The sequence below is a fragment of the Lycium ferocissimum genome, chromosome 1 (genome assembly GCF_029784015.1).
Source record: "Lycium ferocissimum isolate CSIRO_LF1 chromosome 1, AGI_CSIRO_Lferr_CH_V1, whole genome shotgun sequence".
Classification (NCBI taxonomy): Eukaryota; Viridiplantae; Streptophyta; class Magnoliopsida; order Solanales; family Solanaceae; genus Lycium; species Lycium ferocissimum.
This window is the reverse complement of record NC_081342.1, coordinates 19,609,582-19,616,852: the sequence shown is the minus strand read 5'-3', so window position 1 is coordinate 19,616,852 and position 7,271 is coordinate 19,609,582.

Below are 7,271 nucleotides of genomic sequence, written 5' to 3'. Positions count from 1 at the left end.
GTTCTGCAAAAATCGGTTTAACCGACAAACCGAACCAATAAAAACGTTATTGGTTTATCAATATCGCGTTATTGGGTTAACGGTTTGTAAACGGTTTTGTGAAATATTTATTGGATTATCGGTTCGGTTCCCGATTTTAAGGATTTAGTTAATGGCTAAATCGCTAACCCAATAAACTTATATTAAAGTTCATTTTTAATCCCAAATTATATAATAGTGACTTTAAATCTTAATTTTTAAATACAAATTCTATTTCGAAATTCTTAACACAGCACGCCTATTCCCTGACTTTCAATTCTCATATGAAACCATGGCTTGCAATGCCTCTGTCCTCCACTTCAATTTATAATTGCCATGGTGCTGTTGTTTTCTTTCTGTACTATGAAGTTGCTAATTTCTTTTTCTTTTTGAGAGATTGCTACAGTGATACAACATCCAAGTTTGTTTTAGCAAATAGTGTATTTGAATTTGCTTCTACTTTTACTTTTTTTTGTATGAAGGCAGTGTATACATGAACAAATGAAAAAAAGAGAAAGCAAAAAAAAAAGTAGAGGAGCATTTTCTTATCGGTTAAACCAAAAATCGAACCGTTAAGGCTAAAAACCGATAACGATTATCTTATTGATTTGGTTATCGGTTTAGCATATTTACAAATAAAAAACCGATAAACCGAACCGACCGATAAGCACCTCTAGATAATTATATAACCAAGACTGTGAAGTTAACGTAACTAGGATATATAATTTACATAAAATTTCACATCAAAATATTTTTAAATTGTGAAGATTTATATACCTTTCTTTGTCAAAGTGGTTTAAAATCAATTGTATTTATAAGCTAAATTAAATGAATCATCTGGTAAGATCTTATCCTTCTATTTTTAAGAGAAGACACAAAATATAAAATTTGTCCAAAAAAGGTAAAAGAGTGTATGGTACATGAATTAGCATTCATAGAGTTAATTCTAGAAAACATAAATAGTTTAGATGCATGTATGGTACTCCCTCCATCCATTTCTGCTTGTATATTATATTAAAAATAAATGTTCAATTTAAAAAAATCAAGCGATAGCTTACCAATTTTTTCTATTGTACCCCCATTATTAAGTAGCAATTTTATATCCAATTCATTTCCCAATAAGTGAGACAACTTATAATAATTTGGGATGATATAGTAAAATTATTATTTTATTTATTGCTTCTTAGAGGGTATTTGAATTGGCTTATTTTAAGTGTTTTTTGGCTTTAAGTTCTTCTTCTACTTTTTGTAGTGTTTGAGAAAGATGAAAATTATATTTAAACACTTACTTTTAGGCCAAAAAAATTATAAAAATAATCTAAAAACCAAAAGTTGGGTATTTTGGGTATTTTCAAACTTATAGTTTTTAGCTTATAAGCTATTTTTAAAAAGCTGATCCAAACACCCTCTTAGGATGTAACGGTGTGTCAAGTCAAACATGGACAATTTGATATGACTAATTAATTACATACATCATCAAGTACAAGAAAAATTCCCCCTCCTGACTTGAGCTCGTCGTTCTTATTAGTTGGTATTTCACAAATTACATTTTTTGCTTTTCCTTTTTTCTTGTCTAGGTTACCTTTATTTTTATTTGATTTGATTTGATAAAGGGGCATAGAACTAGGTGACAAAAGTAGCATGGAGTTACAATCAAAAAGGTTGCCGAGGACAACTGGCAACACCATTGTATTAAAATAGTCACCAAATTGTTGATTCCCTTCTATTTTTATATTATCGTGATTCGATGCGTGGCAAAGTTGGAATCCATTGTCGTACTGTAATATAGTAAATATTCAACAACTTTCTGGGTACAAGTGGGATTAACATTGAATTTATTCTGACACCATCTAGGTAAGCCTGTTAGCCGATTCAATCCGGAACCTAAGTTAATCCCATATTGGGAACCGGCCGGTTCCGGTTAAAAAAAACCGCTCGCAGTTTCCGTTTAACGGGTTCCGGTTTTACGTTTTTAAACTCAAACCGGAACCGTCCGTTTGGAGTGTTTAAAATATGTTTTTTTTTTATTTTTTGTATTATATATATATATTATAGTATTTATTTGTATATTGTAGGTATATTTACATATGTTATACAACTTTATAATTAAAGTTTAAATATTCTTGACTAATGTACTTAACAAAGTTTCAATACGGAATAGTAATTTTTCGTATACATATATATGTATAACTTACATATACTTATATATATGTATAACTTAATATATATAGTATATATACTTATATACTACATATACTTATATATATGTATAACTTAATATATATACTATATATATGTATAACTTAATATATATACTAAATATATGTATAACTTAATATATATACATATATGTATATATACTAAATATGTGGATAACTTAATATATATACTATATATATGTATATATATGTACTATATACTATATATACTTATATATAGGTATAACTTAATATATATACTATATATACATATATACTATATATACTTAATATATATACTAAATATATGTATAACTTAATATATATACTATATATATATTAAGTTATATATATATATATGTATAACTTACATATACTATATATATATGTATAACTTAATATATATACTATATATATGTATAACTTAATATATATACTAAATATATGTATAACTTAATATATATACATATATACTATATATACTATATATACTTAATATATATACTAAATATGTGTATAACTATATATACTTAATATATATACTAAATATATGTATAACTTAATATATATACTATATATACATATATACTATATATACTTAATATATATACTAAATATATGTATAACTTAATATATATACTATATATACTTACTATAAGTATATACTATATATATATATATATGTTTAAGTATACTATATAACTTAATATACTTATAAGTATATTCTTAGTATATTTTAGGTATATTCCTAACTTAATAAAAGTAAAATATGAACACAAGTAAATAGAAGTAAGCTCAATGAGCCATATTTTTATTCATTCTTGGATAACATTTATTTGCAAGTTGTATTTTTTTTAACTTGCAAATAATACATGAGTTGTACAAAAATAGTAGAATAATAAAATCACCAATTTTGAACCATTTCCTGTTAATTTCCCCCACATCATATTCGGTCATGGAAATATCTTCAAAGTCTTCCATTTGATCAGGTCCACTAGCTATCAAATCTTCAATTTCTTCCTCTTCGCCTTCCTCCGCTTCCGAGTTTTGGTTGCCGTCGCTCCGATCTAATCCAATCTCGAATGCACACTAAGTACGCAAGCTAAAGCCGGATAATGAATGTCTATGGTCTCCAATTTGCTGTCTTCCTTGGCTTCTAAATGCGCTCTCCGAAGCCCACGGTTGATACTTGAACCGTAAGGATATCTCGAGCCATTCTTGAAAGAAATGGGATAGCTTGCCTTGTACTTCTTCCACCATGCTAAGACGTCCACCTCATCCGGTTGGTTGATATCTACATTTGGGTGCATCAAATAAAAGTTATATTCATCAAAGTTTGCGGTAGAAGAAGAAGTTGTTGTGAATGTAAAACTTTAAACCCGACAAGCCCTTTTTGCTACTTGAGAAGTAGTAGGCGTGGAGCAACGGGTCTTCGCACGTTCTTCCAAACTAGAATAATGAGTAAAAACTTTTCTAAACTCATCATCAATAGCGAGTTCGGCTTCAACAAAGATGGTTGAGTTCCCGCTTCAATTTCTAAAAATGTATAAATTTGACTAACCAAATTTTTAGTATAAAACGTTTTAAACAAGGATTTAAAAGGGGAACCCAATATAAATAAAGTTGGGATGGGAAAAAAATACTTCTTAAATTTGATTATCATTTCAAAAATAGCCACTTGATAATCGGGTTTATGTTTATACTCTTGTAAAACTCTAGCTATTTCCGCTAAGTAGGCTAAAATTCCGGTTACCGTGGGATAAAATTGTCTAGAAAAAGCAAGAGTTGCATTATTAAAATTTTCTAAGAGTTCAATACATTCTTTAACATCTTCCCAATGCATAAAAATTTAACCAATCCGACTATCGGTATTATATTTGTTGTGAACTTGTTGTAGACAAGAATCCTATACTCATATGCTTGTTGTAGCATAATGTAAGTGTAGTTCCACCTAGTCTCAATTTCTATTTGAATTTTCCTAGGTCTAAGGTTATTTTTCCACACAAGCATTCTTAAAATCTCTAATTCTTCCCCTATTAGCATTACAAAAAAGAAAACGCAACAAGATTTCTAACTTTTTGAATTAATCATCAAAATGCTCAAGACCATCTTTAACAATTAAATTTAAAATGTGATTAACCACATCTTACTTAAAAAATATTTTTTAGAGGAGGGTTTATTTCTTTTTTTAAAGACAAGCGCCTTTGTATTATTAGAAGCATTATCTAAAGCAATACAAAGTGTTTTTCTATAAATGTTAAAAAATCCCATAATAGTAGACATTGAATCGGCTAAAAATTTTCCATCGTGACGACCTTTTCCTTCGTCATATAAAAAATATAATTCTTTTTTGTATAACCCAAACTTGTCATCAACCCAATGACATGTAATAGCAAAAAATCTAAATGGTTAATACTAAGACCCAAATCGGCGGTAAGACAAACATTACAATTTAAAGAATTAAATACGTGGCGCAAAATAAAATCTATATTTTTTAAACAAATCTATAACATCGGCTCTACAAGTACTTCTAGGAATACCCTCAAATAACGGATTATAACAACGTTGAATGTAAGTAACAAACCCCCACACCCGATGGAAAGGAAAATGGTAAACAATCATAAGCTACCATTTTAGCTATTTCTCTGCGTTCTTTTTTCTTGTCATACTTAAAATTTCTACCGGTTCGTGGGTCTATCGTCATTTGAATCCCCCCGACATTTGAACCCGTTTGCTCTCCCCAAACATCCATATGTTTGGTTCTCACAGCGAGAATTTAGTGTACCCGTTCCACCATCCTTACCGCTCCTTGCTTAAAACTAAATACTTGTCCACATACGTTACATATAGGGCCGATTGGCTTTCCCTATTCTTAGTCATAAATTTCCAAATTTTAAATTGTTGGCTTACGAGTTCTAGGCGGTTTGTCTTGTGTATGTGATTGTACAGGCAGACATGTATCTCCTATGGGATTTTAGGTGGGTTGTGTTTCATCATCATCATTTAAGTCTTCATTAAAAGTGTCGGTAAAATGTTGTTGCATTGCCTCATGACCTAAAAAAGTGGATTATTTCCACCAACATCAATACCTACGTTAGGTGTTTCTTCCACAAATGTTTCCTCATTAAGCGCACCCCTAACAATACGACTACTACTACCGGCACTAACGCCTTAATCTCTTTGACATTATTAAATAGAATTAATTTAAATCACAATCAAATAAATCACAAGAAAATAAATTACAACAAATTAAATTACGTAAATTAAATTGCGTAAATTAAATTGCTAGAATTAAATTGCAAAAAAAAATAAAGATAGAGTTGGAACGAAGGTACCAAATTGCGATTAATTTCTAACAAAGTCAAGGCGGCTAGAATTGCAAATCCACCAAACTCGCCGGATGATGCAGAAATCACCAACTCCACCAACAATATTATAATTGCAAAATTAATAATTAAAAGTTGAAACTATAATAAGACTTTGTGGCTAGTTATTGTAATTATTATAATTGAGAGATTGAGATTTGAGAGAAAGATGAAGAAGAGTGAATTGGTGTGAATTAAAATGAAAATGAAGAAGGGTTTATATAGGGGTGGGGGATGGGTTAAAGTATTAAAAAAAAAAAATTTGGGAGACTGAAATTAACAAATGGCCGTTTGGCAACGGCCCATTATTTTATAAAATCTGATCAGTTGCCAACGGTCCATTAACTGACAAAGAACGATCTTGACCCAACCAACGGCTCTTTTTTTTTTTTTTTTTTTTTAATTTTCACCCCGGTTAAACCGGTTTTAACCCGTCCCGGTTCCCGTTTTACCGGGTTAACCGGTTCGGGTTCTAAAATATCGAACCGGACCGGAACAATTATCTCAATTAACCAACCTGCTAACCTGTTCTACCGGTTCCGGTTCAGCTTAATCCGGTCCAGTTACCGGTTAAAACCGGTTAGCCCGAACCGGTTAACGATGTGCTTACATCTAGGTACGATTACAAATGCCTAATACGTCGATCAAGTCATACTAAAGTGTCACTTGTCAATCTCTCCATTATACCCAAAAAATTGTCCGTATTTTGTCCTACTCAACTGAACATTCTACATATATATATATATATATATATATATATATATATATATATATATATATATTTCTTTTTTCTGTTATATATAAGCGTTTAAGGAGGACCAACACATCATTAATTACTTGTACCAAAAGCTTTACAAATTATACATACAATAAATGCTTGTACCATAAGCTATGTATCTTGTACACTTTACCAAACTATTTTTTTATTCCACACGGATATATATCATAGTACCTAATATTTATTCCCTTCTCATGTATAGACGTATGCATTTTAATTTTAATTCTCCGACACATTTATTTCCTCCGTGCACTTTTGACTTTTCACGTTCTTGCTGAATATTTAATCTCTTCTCATGTATAGACATATGCAGTTCATTTTAATTCTCCTACACAAATTTATTTTCTCCGTGCACTTTTACTTGTTCACTTTTGACTTTTCACACTATTTAAAAATTAATAAATCCCACGTGGATATGTCATAGTATTGAATATTTTTTTTTCATGTATACACATATGCACTTCAATTTTAATTCTCCGATACATATTTATTTCCTCCGTCTATTTTTTCTTATTCACTTTTGACTTTTAATGTTCTTGCTGAATATTTATTCTCTTCTCATGTATACATATATGCACTTTAATTTTAATTCTCCTAGACATATTTATTTCCTCCGTGCACTTTTACTTGTTCACTTTTGACTTTTCACGTTATTTAAGAATTGATAAATGAAGTACTTCCTCCGTCCCATATTACTTAACCACATTACTTGACTTTTCACGTTCTTTAGGAATTAATAAATGAAGTACTCTCTTCGTCCCATATTACTTGGCCACATTACTATACTTGACTTTTCACGTTCTTTAAGAATTAATAAAATGCAAGACTCCCTTCGTCCCATATTACTTGGCACATTACTAAAAATATAAGTCTATTTTTCTATTCAATATTTTTCTTCTTCTTATATATAAA